This window comes from Grammomys surdaster, unplaced genomic scaffold (genome assembly GCF_004785775.1).
Source record: "Grammomys surdaster isolate TR1022 unplaced genomic scaffold, NIH_TR_1.0 60, whole genome shotgun sequence".
NCBI classification, from domain to species: Eukaryota; Metazoa; Chordata; class Mammalia; order Rodentia; family Muridae; genus Grammomys; species Grammomys surdaster.
In genome coordinates this window covers 9995887-10011241 of record NW_021604562.1, presented here as the reverse complement: position 1 = coordinate 10011241, position 15355 = coordinate 9995887, and the positions used below count along the sequence as shown (strand labels likewise).

General features: G+C 41.9%; 1 non-coding gene and 1 pseudogene across 1 annotated transcript; one reads left to right on the top strand and one right to left on the bottom strand.

Annotated features, from left to right (window-relative positions):
* The first annotated feature begins 2454 nt into the window (after positions 1-2454).
* LOC114621881 lies at positions 2455-3911 on the top strand (annotated as a pseudogene).
* Positions 3912-13051: 9140 nt separating this feature from the next.
* Positions 13052-13195, bottom strand: LOC114622229. Its single transcript, XR_003711566.1, has one exon. It is a non-coding gene; the product is annotated as a small nucleolar RNA SNORA48 (small nucleolar RNA).
* Between the last annotated feature and the right edge of the window lie 2160 nt (positions 13196-15355).

The window sequence follows — 15355 nt, the reverse complement described above, 5'->3', positions numbered from 1 at the left end:
ACATATTTGTTTTAAATCTTATCTTATAAATCTTGCTTGTATGATGTTTTCTTTATTTTTATTTGTAGAACTAAAATTATAAGAATTTATTTTAATCCAAAATTGAATACCTGTTGTCTTTCTTTAGTTGGTTTATATCATGTGGTTATCTTAACCAAGATAGTAGTGAAGTTAAATGGCTGTTATTTAAAAAGCATCTATTTTTTCAACAAGAGTTGAATCCAAGTTTTATAGATAGATAGATAGATAGATAGATAGATAGATAGATAGATAGATAGATGTAGGTGTATAATTTTATATATACACAATTATATATATGTATATATAATTATATATAGGTATCTATATATAATTGTAGTAAATTAAGGTTGCCCATGTATAGATTTTTTTAATTATTAACCCATTTGTTTTACCTTCTTAAGTTAACCCTTTGTTATAGACTTTGTATATTTTTAACTATACCCAATCAACATATATATCTTGAAATTCAGAAAATTTACACAACAGTTTTTCTAACCTTGAAATAGTTTTTATTTTAGCACAATGAAACCAGTAGTCTGGTTTTTGGCTGTTTGCTTTACCTTCTTTTCCCTCATAAAATCAGGTGGTTCACCTGACATAGGACAGAGAGGAAATTTTTGGTACAGGCTTTTAATCTCAGTGTTGGGGAGGTAGACACAGGCTGCCATCGTGGTCTACAGAGTGAATTCTAGGACAGCCAAAGCTGTCCTAAAACACAAAAACTCCATCTACAGAACCTCTATGTCCATGAAAATTGGATTCAACAGGTAGCAAGGTGCTCCTCCCTTGAAATTAAAATTTTGTCTGTTTTAAATGTACAAATGTATGTGGTCACTAGATCTTTATTTCTAAATGGTCTTGAGTGTATACATTTACTGTGTTCTACATGTCTTGATTATAAAATATTGGTTTATAATTTATGATATATGGTTAAAAATATATATAACATTAGTAACAGAAAGTTGGCTTAAAAACAAATAACTCAGGGCTAAAGCCATTCTGGAGAACAACACATGACATGAGCTGACCAAGGAAACGGGTCTCTGAAGATACTTTTAAATTGGGATAATATGTTTATTTAATTCCTGTCCTGGAGGACTGGAGCCATTACAAGGTCCCCTTCAATTACTGGAGGTCAGGTCTCTATCCCCGCCTTTGCAAGATTAGAATCGCCACAACCCTTCTATACTTAGAGAAGGGAGGAGATATCAGGGGCAGCCATGCTTACACACTGAAGGCCTAAAATCAGCCATAGGCCTAAAATCAGCAATAGGCCTGTCATACATGTATACTAACACCAAGTCTTGGGTCTCTGTGGAAAAACATTGAAACAGATGGCTATAAGCTATTGTAAACAGGCAGCTTTTGTGGAAATTTACCAGCCTAAGTAGTCATAGACCTTGTAAATAGGTAGCCTTGGCAGATAATACCAACTTAGATAAGGACAAGTGAATCATAGGCAGAGCCATAGTGACCTGTCCCCTGAACCTTCACCCAGCCGATACCCTGTTCTGAAAGATATCTGTATTCCTCCTGAACATCCACGCTCCAGTGTCATCCCCTTCCCCACGTCCTGCCTTTCTGTGTTTATAACCCCTGTGTGAATGAGTATAAATTATGATTTGATTTTTAAAAAATTCTTGTCCTAAGACTAGATTTGCAAAAGATAGGATTTAAAAATGCTTCCTTAATGAGGTATTAAAGCTGCACCTCCATTCATTCATATACAAGAACTTTTCTTGCTGGCTGTCAACATTTATTACATAAAAATAATGCACTCGGTATTGATTTTAGAGACACTGGATTATTTAAACTATTAAAAACTTGGTTTTGAGCCGGGCGGTGGTGGCGCACGCCTTTAATCCCAGCACTAGGGAGGCAGAGGCAGGCAGATTTCTGAGTTCGAGGCCAGCCTGGTCTACAGAGTGAGTTCCAGGACAGCCAGGACTACACAGAGCACAGAGAAACCCTGTCTCGAAAAACCCAAAAAAAAAAAAAAACTTGGTTTTGTCTTCTAAAAATTGTAGTTATGCTCTATGATTTTACTCTTAAAAAGATACTTTATTCTGATTTTGTGAAAGTAAATTTTAAAAATTGTAGTTAAACATATAAAGTTATGTGGCATTTTAAAATTTATTAAATATTTTATTAAAATGTCTATTAATATATGGTGGTTACAGTGAAGGAGGAAATTTTAATGAAAATAACAATAATGACAATGGAAAGTATAATGACTTTCAAAATTATAGTGGGCCGCCCACCTCCACCCGAGCCTCCGCCTGGGGCGGGGAACAGAGAGCACGCCCACCGCGACCCTGCCCCCCTCGATGTGCGCGGGGGCGTCCTGGCCGCCTCAGTCTCCGCTGGAGCCCGTCACAGCCGTAGTTGCGGAGTGCGCCTCAGCCGTGGGCCACGTTAAGCCCATCCACAGTAATGGCCACAGCCCTACCTAGGACCCCACTAGGGGAGCTGCAACTGTACAGAATATTGCAGAAAGCCAATCTGCTTTCTTACTTCGATGCCTTTATCCAACAAGGTGGTGATGATGTCCAGCAACTGTGTGAAGCTGGAGAAGAGGAATTTTTGGAAATCATGGCACTCGTGGCCATGGGGAACAAGCCCCTTCATATTACAAGGCTTCAGAAGGCGTTGAGAGACGGGGTTTCAAACCCTGGCCTTTTCAATCAGCCATTGACTTCCCTTCCTGTCAGTAGCATACCCATCTATAAATTACCAGAGGGATCACCAACATGGCTGGGAATATCCTGCAATAGTTATGAAAGGAGTAGCAGCTCAGAGAGCCACATTTAAAAATCCCTAAATGTGCCGCCACCACCTGTGTGCAGAGCTTGGGTCAGGGCAAGTCAGAGGTGGGAAGCTTAGCACTACAGAGCGTCAGTGAATCCAGACTTTGGCAAGGTCACCACACCACTGAACATGAGCATAGTCTCTCCAGCAGACCTGGGCTCCCCAGCCTCTCCAAAGGAAAGCAGCGAGGCCCTGGATGCTGCTGCTGCACTCTCTGTGGCCGAGTGTGTGGAGCGGATGGCCCTCACGCCGCCCAAAAGTGACTTGAATGAAGTGAAAGAGCTGCTGAAGAACAATAAGAAGTTGGCCAAATGATTGGTCACATCTTCGAGATGAGTGAGGAAGACCCACACAAAGAGGAGGAGATTAGAAAGTACAGCGCCATCTATGGGTGATTTTACTCCAAAAGAAAGGATGGTAAACACCTCACACTGCATGAGCTTACTGTCAATAAGGCAGCCGCTCAGCTGTGTGTGAAGGACAGTGCCCTGCTGACAAGAAGAGATGAGCTTTTTGCCCTGGCCAGGCAGGTTTCTTGAGAAGTCACCTACAAATACACTTACAGGACCACCAGGTTAAAATGTGGTGAAAGAGATGACTTGTCTCCAAAGAGAATTAAAATGGAGGACGGATTTCCGGACTTCCAGGAAGCTGTGCCAACACTCTTCCAGCAGGGCAGAGCCAAGAGTGAGGAGCTTGTGGGTCTCAGTTTACAGGCTGAAAAGGGGATGGCGAAGCAGATGGAGCTCCTGTGTGCCCAGGCCGGCTATGAGAGGCTGCAGAAGGAGCGGAGACTCACGGCCGGGCTCTTCAGGCAGAGCTCCGGAGAGCAGAGTCCTGATGGCGGCCTGCCTTCTTATGGCTCCGATGGGCAAAGAGAAAGACCTTTGAATCTTCGAATTCCTAGTGTGCAGAACAGACAGCCCCATCATTTTGTGATGGATGGGTAGCTGAGTAGGCTTTACTCCAGTGATGCGAAGTCCCACTCATCAGAGAGCCTTGGTATTTTAAAAGACTATCCTCATTCTGTGTTCACCTTGGAAAAGAAAGTTTTTAAAACAGAGCCTGAAGACTCAAGATAGCTGAGATTCTCCTCCTGTTCTCTGGAAATGGCACCAGATTCAAGGATAATACTCCATTATAGATTAAGCCTTAATAACCAGTGTTGCCTCATTCAGCTCACAGACCATAGCCAAAGCATAAGAACTCACACAGTAGTCTGAGGACACCAGGACAAAGCAACAGCCACAGAAGAGGGAATCAAGAGAGCATTGCAGTGTAACATGCACTGACCAGTTATCTTCCTGTGTAAGTTGTTTGTGTGGAAAGGCTCAATATCGTAGGCATTCACTATTTAAGAATGTACAACGTGTCTTTGTAATTTATAGAAGCAAATCTAGGTGTTGATACCTTGCTGTCTAATAGATGTGGGTACCATTCATTTTACTAGAAATTTTGTTGTCAACTTATGTGTATTTACCATAAATGTTATGCATCAGCATTTAGAACTTTTGCAGTCATAGAAAGAAAGCCTGGGCAATGTAGTTATTGGCAAGGAGACTGGAGAAAGATGGAAGATAAACACACAGTTTACACCATGGAGAAGGCTGTGTGCTTAATACTTGGTAACATTGATTTTGATTAATAGGAAATATATAGTTGTCACTAAATAATATCACTTTCATTGGTTTAATCAATGCACAAATTAAAAATTTGAGTAACATTCCCAAGATGAGGTAGGCTACATGTATGACAGCTGCTCAAGTTGTAACCAAGGTTGGACAGAGGACTTGAAATAAATGGAGTAATGTGTCAAAAAAAATTGTAGTGGACAGCAGCAATCAAATTATGGACCCATGAAGGAGAGACAATTATAATGAAAGAAGCTCGGGCCATCCCTATGATGACGGTTATGGATTTGATGATAGAAACAATAGAATAACAGAAGGTTTTCATTTTTTAAAATGCAGCTATTGATTGATGTAATATGATGTCAATCAGATATACATTCTTGAGGGATTTTTTAGTCTATTGTACCTTTGTCTTTGTATTTTTATTTTAATTACATCAGATATATTGTCCTATAAATTATGATAATGATACCAGGAATAAAAATAAAGTAACTTTTAATTTAAAAACTATATTAAAGAGTTAAAACATTAAGAAGAGTAAAGAACAACTGGCTCCTGAAATCCACCCCCCCTTTCAGTTTGCCTGAGCTCTGGTGAGGCTCCAGCAGCCCCTCCTTGCAGTCCAAGGAGCAGAACCCAGTTCTCTCAGACAAGACCCTTGCCTTCTCAACTTGTTAACCCTCTCCTGTCCTGACACTGCCTTCAGCATAAATTAAATCATACAGAAAACTGTTATGTTCTGTAATAATATAACAGAAAAAGATCAGAAAAGTTCCCAGTCTCTTTATGGACTATTTAAGCTTTATTTTGGTACCAGAAGAGCTTCAATTCAAAACTATGATTTTTTTAAAGGCTCAAATATAACAGGGATTGATAGTCAGTAACCTTGTAAATGATCAAATCCTTTAATGTTCAGAAATATATATGTGAAGTCATGCTAAGGACTGATGCAGTTAATTTCAAGTTTAGGCTTTAGTCTGCTATTTTATGTTTGCAATGTACAGTTTAGAGCAGATAACTAAAAACAGACAAAGTGTGTTTAACTCAGATATGTTAGGTAAGTACTAGCCCTCAAACCTGTGCGAGATCTGCTGAATAGTGCATTTAATATGTTTAAACTTACCATGGCAAAGCCCCCCAACTCTTTTTTAAGTTAAATTTATTCTTTTTCACTTTACATCCTGCTTACTGCCCACTCCCAGTCACCCACCACAATCCTTCTCCCATCCCCATCCCCTTTTCCTCTGAGTGGATGGAGAACTCCCTGAGTATCACCCCACCCTGGCACTTCAAGTCTCTGCTAGGCTAGGCGCTTCCTCTCCCACTGAGGCCAGACAAGGCAGCCCAGCTAGAACATACCCATGTACAGGCAACAGCTTTCGGGATAGTCCCTGCTCCAGTTGTTCAGGACCCTCATGAAAACCAAGCTGTACATCTGCTACATATGTACATGGAGGCCAAGGTCCAGCCCATGTATGGTCTTTGTTGGTGGATCTGAGAGCCCCCAGTGTCTGGGTTAGTTGACTCTGTTGGTCTTCCTGTGAGACTCCCAAATCCTAACAGTGATCCCCCAAGGTCTCCAAGAAGATATGGACACAATGACAAAGGAGACCACCAAGACTGTGGTGTGATAATCACTGGACATAACTATCCCATTCCCTTACCCACTGCCAGGGCCTAACCTGAACTGTGGACAGAGAACAACTAGAAAATTAATTGCCACATGTGGCTTAGGACAAGTTGAGGTCAGTTTCTCTCATGTTTCTCCTCCACAGAAAAAGCCTCTTTATCTTCTGGGCCTGGTGGCCAAAGAATGGCTCTGCCCTTTATGGGATATAGACCACAGGAACCTGGGACAATTGTCCAGGTAATGAAATATGGTCAAGTCTCTGTCATTTTAATTGACACATAGGCCATTTAGATAACAATTTATCCTTCTCAGATTTCTGATCACATTGATGGCTAAGATAGTTGTAGCTTCACAGCTAAAGAGCAACAGACAATTAGCTTCTTACTGTGTTAGTTCATTAGTCAATTCATTAGTTAATTAAAACTACTAGGGCAAACAGGTTCGCCCTGTTCACAGGCTTTGTGTTACAGGATAAAAAGATTTTAATATACCTTCTCACTATTCTTTAATTTAACTAACTGCACTCTATCTCATAATAAATAATTGGACAGAAAAAATGTAAAGTTTAAAATTTATATAAGGTCTGAGGATCTAAAAATGTTTAAGGGTCTAGAAAAATGAGATTGATAAATGCAAATTATAATGTTAAAAGGTCTAAGAAGATACTTTAGTATATATATATATATATATATATATATATATATATATATAATTTGTAAAGATATAAAAAATAGGGTAAAAAATAGGAAATGTTTCATATTTCTTCCTCCATGCTATTGTTATTTCAAAGTTCAGAATTTTAATATTGATCAATGGAATTCTGATAAGCTAATGGAACACTGGAAGTTTATAATTCAGTCACAAGCTCGAGATTTTAAATTCCCTTTGGGAATTGAGGGTGACCTTGTTAGACTTCAGTGGAAGTGGAGGGCCATGGTCCCCGAAAGTTTGGATCTCCTACTGTGTAGGAATTCGAGAGCAGGGAGATGGGACTGGGAGGATGTTTGGAGCACACCTTCACAAAAATTAGGAGGAGGGGGTATGGGATAAGGGATTTGGGGGAGAATGGGAGAGGAGATAACATTGAAAGGTAAATATGTATAATGTCCAATAAAAAAAACCGCACAGATAAAAGGTCTAAAATAAAAAGAGAGAGAGGGAGAGAGTTTACTTATTTTAAATTATTTTCAAAAGTTTCTAGGAGTTGCTAATTGGCTAAGATCCTATTTTTAAGCTCTCCACAAAAGAATTTAAGTCTCTGTTCAATATTCTCAAGAGAGAGGTAAATCCTAATTTTCCTCAACAATTAATTGACAAAAGAGAGGTAATCTCACAAAAAGTAGAAGAAGCTATTACTAATCGATATATAGTCTGATTAGTTGTCGGCAGTGCTATAACAGTCCTTTGACAAAAGATTATTAATACAGATTTATATATCCTTAAATAGGGTCTTCATGACTCTCTGAATGTGGAAGGAGTGACTGTTGACGCTTCTGCCCTGATTTTACAAGAACTCTGAAAAATTGGCTTTAAAAACAAAAGAGGGGGAACGGTACCCCCTCAGAAGGAGTCCCCCTGAAATACTCTACATCATGCCTTGTTCACTTTTATCTCTCTAAAGCTGAAAGCTCATGGCAAATCTGCTGCTGACTGCCTCTGGCACCACCGAGACCAACAAAATTTTGCCACAGATATGGGGAAGGACCCTCTTACCCTTAAAGGGAATGGCCCAGACCCAATTCCCTTATGGGGCCGAGGATTGATATGCCTGTCTGATACCACAGAAGGCACAGCTAACCGGCTACCAAAAAGATTAATGAAAAAAATAGATACCCCCACAAAGCCAGGCCCAACCGTAAATACGATGAGTAACAATTTACATCCAGGGAAGAGAAATCTCCCTGAGAATCCCCTTCTTTTTCTTTTCCAAGTAAAAATGAATCACCCATGATGTCTGCTGTTAGAAGTTCTAATCCAGATGCTGGATTATACTACTCCTAACTTATACTACTCAGACCTTTGAAGGGCCACTGACAAGAACATCAAACAGCTAGAGATTGACATCACTAATCTGAAGAAATCCCTCGTTTCGCTGTCTGAAGAGACCTCCTAAAATCGCAAAGATCCTTATTGGACTTGATTTACTCTATTACAATAGAAAAGGCTGTGTACAGCTCTTGACTGTGTACAGCCCTTTAAGAAGAAGATTGCCTTTACATAGACAAGACAAGGAGGGTTAAAGAGAGCATGAAATAGGTAGTGAAGGCCCTAAGAAAAATCAGAGAGAGAAAGAGACAGATGAATGCTGGTACAAGAATTGGTTTTCAACCTTTCCAAGGTTGTCAACCCTATTTCCTTCCATCTTGGGACCATTATTTGGGTTCTTTTTGCTTTTATCTGCTGGTCCCTGGCCCTTAAATAGGCAGACTAACTCTGTGATACAACAGATAAATAATTTGGTAGCAAAACCTACTCAGATACATTATCATAAGTTAGCTATGGAGGACCACGAGACTCAAGATGAGATTGTTACTTTATACAGGGTGTTCCCAAAACCCATATCCACCCAACCTAAAAGGGGGGACTTCTGCCCCTAGACTAAGCAGAGAGGGGCCACCCAGAACCCCCTCTGACAGGCGATCTGAATTCTTGCTTAGGCTGCGAGGCTAAGCACTGCAAGGGAACATAAATAAAAGATAAAAATATTTCTCTGGGTTCCCTGAGGGACAAGCCTGACTGCATAGGGGTTGATGTCAAAAGTATCCCCTCTCCAGTAAAAAGATATTGAGATGGGTATGGCCCTCATGCCTCACTGGACAACGACAGGGGGACTGGAGGTCCCCTTCAATTACTGGAGGTCAGGCCTCTATCCCCTCCTTCACAAGATTAGAATTGCCACAGCCCTTCTATACTTAGAGAAGGGAGGAGATGTCAGGGGCAGCCCTGCTTACACACTGAAGGCCTAAAATCAGCCATAGGCCTAAAATCAGCAATAGGCCTGTCATACATGTATACTAACACCAAGTCTTGGGTCTCAGTGGAAAAACATTGAAACAGATGGCAATAAGCTAATGTAAACAGGCAGCTTTTGTGGAAATTTACAAGCCTGAGTAGCCATAGACCTTGTTAATAGGTAGCCTTGGCAGACAATACCAACTTAGGTAAGGACAAGCGAGTCATAGGCAGAGTCATAGTGACCTGTCCCCTGAACCTTCACCCAGCTGATACCTGGTTATGAAGATATCTGTACTCCCCCTGAACACCCACACTCCAGTGTCATTCCCTTCCCCACATCCTGCCTTTCTGTGTTTATAACCCCTGTGTGAATGAATTACGATTTGAGAAAAAATAAATTATATAAAAAAAAAACACTGGAAAAAAAGAAATCCAATAAATAAATAAATAAATAAATAAATAAATAAATAAATAAATTCCCTTTGGCTGTCTTCTGCCCTCTGGACTGAAATAATGTTCTGTGCCTTTTGACCCACACCTATGGTTTTTACTAGGTCTCAAAGGTATGAACCTACTACTGTTGTCTTACAGATCCCTGTTAACTACTTTTTCTAAAATATAGATTTCAATGCAGTGGTAAGCTAATGTGTGTCCTTTTGTAAAATAAAATGCACATAAGCTTCAGAGACTCAAAAACAGTCATGAGAGGTGGATCCGTCTGCCACTTATCAAATGTACTTCAGATAATTACACCCACCTGTTCTTGAAAATGGGCTTTCCCCCTTGGTCTTGGGATTCCTCAACTTCCCCAATTACTAGATAAATTTAACTTCTGTCCCTAGTCTATGTTTGTCTCAGCAGATTTTCACCTGGCTGACAGACTCCATCTAAGGATCACTTGGGGAGCTCCTGAATCCTAAACTTGCTAAAAACTGATGTTAACCAGTCCAGCTGATATCACTGTCTTTCATCTGGATCAGCTAATCAGATCCTTCTGATGAACTCCCCATTGCCCAGCCTTTGACTAGCATTTCAGCCTTCCTGGACCCCTATGACAATGTCCTAATATCAGCTGGAAGTAGTTACAGAAAATAATACATCGTCATCCAATGTCCCACCAAACTGGCTGAAATGCTAAGTCGAAAGGAAACTCCCTGGCATAAGGGACAGATGGCTACCTATAATGCCAACTGACATACCACTACACAGCACATTTCCACTGATAGTCTTATGGTCCTCCACATCCAATATAACTCCCTGGCCTCAGAGGAAATTTTTGAATCAATGATTTGACCCCCTGGGACAACTCAAAAGAGGGAATGTTGAGGCCTGCTCCTTTTAACATAACTGTAACCATTTTATATTCAGTCTCCGTTTTGACCATAAAGTGAAATTAAGTTCAGGTTCTGAGACTTTACTTCCCAGAAATAATTGTCCATTGCTGACACTGACAAAATTCTCCTAAAAGGTCAGAACACTATGGTTGTATTATTTATGTTCTGTTATCTCAATGCTCTGAAACTCCCATGCTCACCACCCATCCACCACACCTCTTACCTCACTTAGGACCACTCAGCTTAAAAGTCAGCTGATAATACTTTGTCTAGTTAGCCAAAATATAGTACTGCCTTCACCCTTGTCTTCTGAACTTCTGAACTTAGGTTTTCCTATAAAAAGCCCACCCTTGGAACAGACTGGTATCACAATTAGGCTCCCGCGTCCTTTCTTGTGGTTCTGATTGATCAGTCTTGGAGTATGTGTTCAATAAAATATTCTTGCTTAACTATGATCAACGTTTGTATGTTTTGTGTGGTGATTCCTAAACTCCAACAGAATCCATTTAAAGTTAGCATGGCAGGAGGTGGTCAGGTGAGTCAATATCTTGAGTTTGGGAGCCTACATAAAAGAATAGCTTTCTCCAGAGCATTGACTATATTAATCAGTCCTCTATCTCATTGCAGAAGCTGTAGTTTGTCACAGTGTGTCCCAGTCTATCCCTCTGTCCACACATCTTCACGTGCAAATGTTCATTGCAATGAGTCATTAGTCTGGTTTGAGATCTTTGGCTTCTGTGACACCATCAATACTGGATCCTCACCAGGACACCTCCAGGTTATCCTGCTGTTTCCCTGTGTCTTGGAGATCCTGGAGCTTTGGAGCAGAAGGACTGGCCCTTTCACAAATCTCAACCTTTTACAGATGATATAGATTTGGGGGTGGGCCAATTCAGAGCACTGGATCTGGGCCTGGGTGGTAGCTGAGCTGGTCAGCCTGCCAACTTTCCCTTATCCACACCACCAGGGCTAGCTCTCCAGCACTGCCCCAGCTAGGCCACACAACGCTACTATTGGCAGGAAGCAGGATCAGCTCTCCTGATCACATGCCCTCAGGGCCAGCTCACTCACACCCATGTCTCCAGAGCCAGCTCCATCGTGCTGCCCAGTTAAGGTGCAGGGCCCACTCTCCCAAGTGCTACAGACAGACAGTAAGTGGGCAGGGATAGGTCTCCTCACATGACCCCAGGGCCAGCTCTCCCTAGTAGTGCAGGTAGCAAGTGGGAGAAGAGATTATCTCTTCCACACCCACACTACCTCACAGCAGAGGAGTGGCAGGGCCAGCTCTTCTGTGCTCTCACCCTTGGTGCTGGCTCACTGTGCCCCCTCCACCAGGGCCAGCTCTACTGTGCTGCCCAGATGAGGTACGGGGCCCATTCTCTCAGCCAGCAAGGGACAGGGCTGGTTCACCTGTTCACATGACCTCAAAGCCAGTTCTCCCGACTGCCATAGGTGGTTAGGGGGAAGAGGGGAAGGGCATCAACCCTACACCTACACAACCTCATGGAAGACTAGTAGTGAAGCTAGTTCTGCATGCTCACCCTTGGCTGGCTCACTTGCTCTCCCCCAACCAGGGCCAGCAGCACTACTGTGTTGCCCAGGTGAGGTACAGGCCCTGCTCTCCTGAGTCCTTCAGCCAGTGAGGAACAGGACCAGCTCTACTGTTCTCAGGACCCCAGAGTCAGATCTTCCTACTGGTACAGGTGGTGAGGGGCAAAGCGGAAGGCATCACCCACTCCCAGCACCCAAACTACCTCATGACATACTAATGGCAGGGCCAGCTCTCCCATCTTTGACCCTCAGGCTTGCTCACCTGTGCTATTGCCAGCAAGGTCAGCTCTGCTGTGCTATTCAGGTGAGGTGCAGGGCCCACTCTCCCAAGTGTTGCAGCTGGTGAGGGACAGGGCTATCTCTCCCTCGCTTATGACCCATGGGCAGCTTTCCAAATCGCCAGAGGTGAGGAGGGGTAGGATGGGGCATCACCTCTATTCTTGTGTCACTTCACAGTAGATAAGTGATGGGGCCAGCTCTCCCACACTCACATACATCTTCGGGGTCACCAGCTCACCTATAATCCTGCCACCAGGATTAGCACCACTGTGCAGCCTGGTGAGGCACAAGGCCTGCTCTTGTAGTGCTGCATCCCAAGTGAGAAATGGAGCCAGCTCTCCAGAATGTCAAGGGGGACAGGGCCAGTTTTACACAGCCTCTGGACATATACATGGTCCCTACTGGCTGTCCTGGTCAGCAACATCTCTACGTTCTGTACACTGATCTCTACTGCTGCAGTAGTGATGGCCTCAGATATAGCCTTCAGTGGAAGCTCTGGCTAGGGCTTCACCATGGCCCCAGGTGACAGGGCTGGCCACTCACCTCTTCTCTACCCTGAAGTCTCTAGTTCCATCTCTTCTTAATGCTCAAGGTGCTACACTTCTCTTTCTCTCCCATCTGACACCACATACTTGCACATTCTGGTGGCTCCAGCAGCAGGTTGACCACAAAGCTGGTAGGCCCCTAGGTGACATTCTCTATCTGTGTTGCATGGCTTGGTGGCAAGTGGGTGTCTCTAGCCTGCCTCTGCCATGCACTGGAGGGCAGGTGTGTGAGTAGCATGGCAGTCCGAAGGGTTGTCTCCTCCTCTTCCTCCTCCTCCTCCTCCTCCTCCTCCATTTTTATGAGTCCTAGGCATAAAACAGATTTGGATACCAAACCAGGCATCAAGTTAGGATGAACAAAGTACTGCTGTCTGCTCTGCCCCTGACTAATATAAAACCACCACCACCAACAAGGTGTCTTTTTGCCCATTGCCAGGGAAGATTTCATTTTTTTTAATGGCTCAGTAATAGCCAGTATGTAAATATACCACATTTGCCTTATCCATTCTTCTGCTGAGGGACATCTAGGTTGCTTCCAGTTTCTAACTATTATGACAGCAGCAGCAATGAGCATGTTTGACCAAGTGTCCTTGTGGTAGGACAAAGCTTCCTTTGGGTATATGCACAAAAGTAGTATAGCTGGATTTTGAGGTACATTGATTCCCATCTTTCTGAGGAACCACCACACTGATTTCTCTACAAAGTAGTTACTGTGTAGACTGGCTGTAGAAATCTGCACCCCACACCAGCAATGGTTGATTGTCCCCCTTACTCCACATCCGAGCCAGCATGAGCTATCTTTGCTGATCTCTTGCTTTGTTGATCTCAGCCATTCTGATGGATATAAGGTGAAATTTCAAAGTAGTTTTGCATTTCGCTGATGGCTAAGGATGTTGACCATTTCTTTAACTGTTTCTCAGCCATTTGAGATTCCTCTTTTGAGAAGTCTCTATTTATGTCTATGCCCCATTTTTAATTGGGTTATTTGTTTTCTTGATATCTAATTTCTTGAGTTCTGTACATACTTTGGATATTAACTCTCTATTAGATGTGTGTTGATTAAATATATATTAAATATGTATTATATATTATATATTATATATTATGCTATATGCTATATGCTATATACTATATATTTATTATATATTTATTATATTTATTATAATATATTAATTATGTATTATGTATTTATCATGTATCATACATTATACATTATTATATACTATATATTATATAGTATATATTATATATTGTATATTATATGTTATATGTTATATTTGTTATATATGTTATATATTATATGTTATATATTATATACTGCATTCTGTAGGCTTCCACTTTAGCCTTTTGCCATGCAGATGCTTTTTTATTTCATAAGGTCCCATTTATTAATTGTTGATCTTAGTGCCTGTGTTAACAGTGTTGTGTTCAGAAAGTCGTTTTGTTTGCCAATGAATTCAAGGTTATTTCCCACTTTCTTGTCTCAGATTTAGTATAACTGGTTTTATGTTGAGGTCTTTGATCCATTTGGAGGTAATTTTTTGTGTGGGGTGATAATTATGGCTCTATTTTAATTCTTGTACATACAACCATCCAGTTTGACCAGCACCATTCATGGAAGATGAATGGCTGTGTATATTTATGACTCTTTTATCAAAAATCAGATATCCATAGGTGTGTGGATTTAGAGATAGGAAAACTCTAATCAACAAGCTAAAGACCAAAGACCAGTGAAACTCTGTCTAAAATAAATAAATAATAAGGACCCAGCTATGCCACACCTGGGCATATACCCAAAAGATGCTCCAACATATAACAAGGACATATGCTCCACTATGTTCATAGCAGCCTTATTTATAATAGCCAGAAGCTGGAAAGAACCCAGATGTCCTTCAATAGAGGAATGGATGCAAAAAATGTGGTACATTTACATGATAGAGTATTACTCAGCTATTAAAAACAATGAATTTGAGAAATTCTTAGGTAAATAGATGGAACTAGAAAATATCATCCTGAGTGAGGTACTCAATCACAAAAGAACACACATGGTATTCACTCACTGATAATTGGATATTAGCCCAGAAGCTTGCAATACCCAAGATACAACTCACAGACCACATGAAGCTCATGAAGACAGGGCTGGGATGTGAGAATGGAAATCAGTGGTGGGGGCATCTCTGGGACTAGCTGGAGGCCTGGGACTAGAAGAGTCTATGGGGTGTCTACTGGAGTGACTCTAGCTGAGATTCCCACCAGAGGGCTACAACAATACCAACCACCAGAGCTCCCAGGGTCTAAACCACCAGCCTGGGAGCACTTAGGGAGGGACCCATGGCTCCAGCTCTATATGTAGGGGAGGATGGCCTTGTCGGGCATAGGTGGGAAAGGAGATCCTTGGTCCCATGAAGACTGGATGCTGAGTGTGGGGGAATTTGAGGGTGGGGAGGTGGGCGTGGGGGATGGTGGTTGGGGGCACATCCTCATGGAAGCAGGAGGAGGGAAGATGGGATAGGGGGTTCCTGGGCAGGGCGGAAATGGGGTAAGGGGATAACATCTGAAATGTAAATAAAATCTCCAATAAAAATAAATAAATAAAAGAAC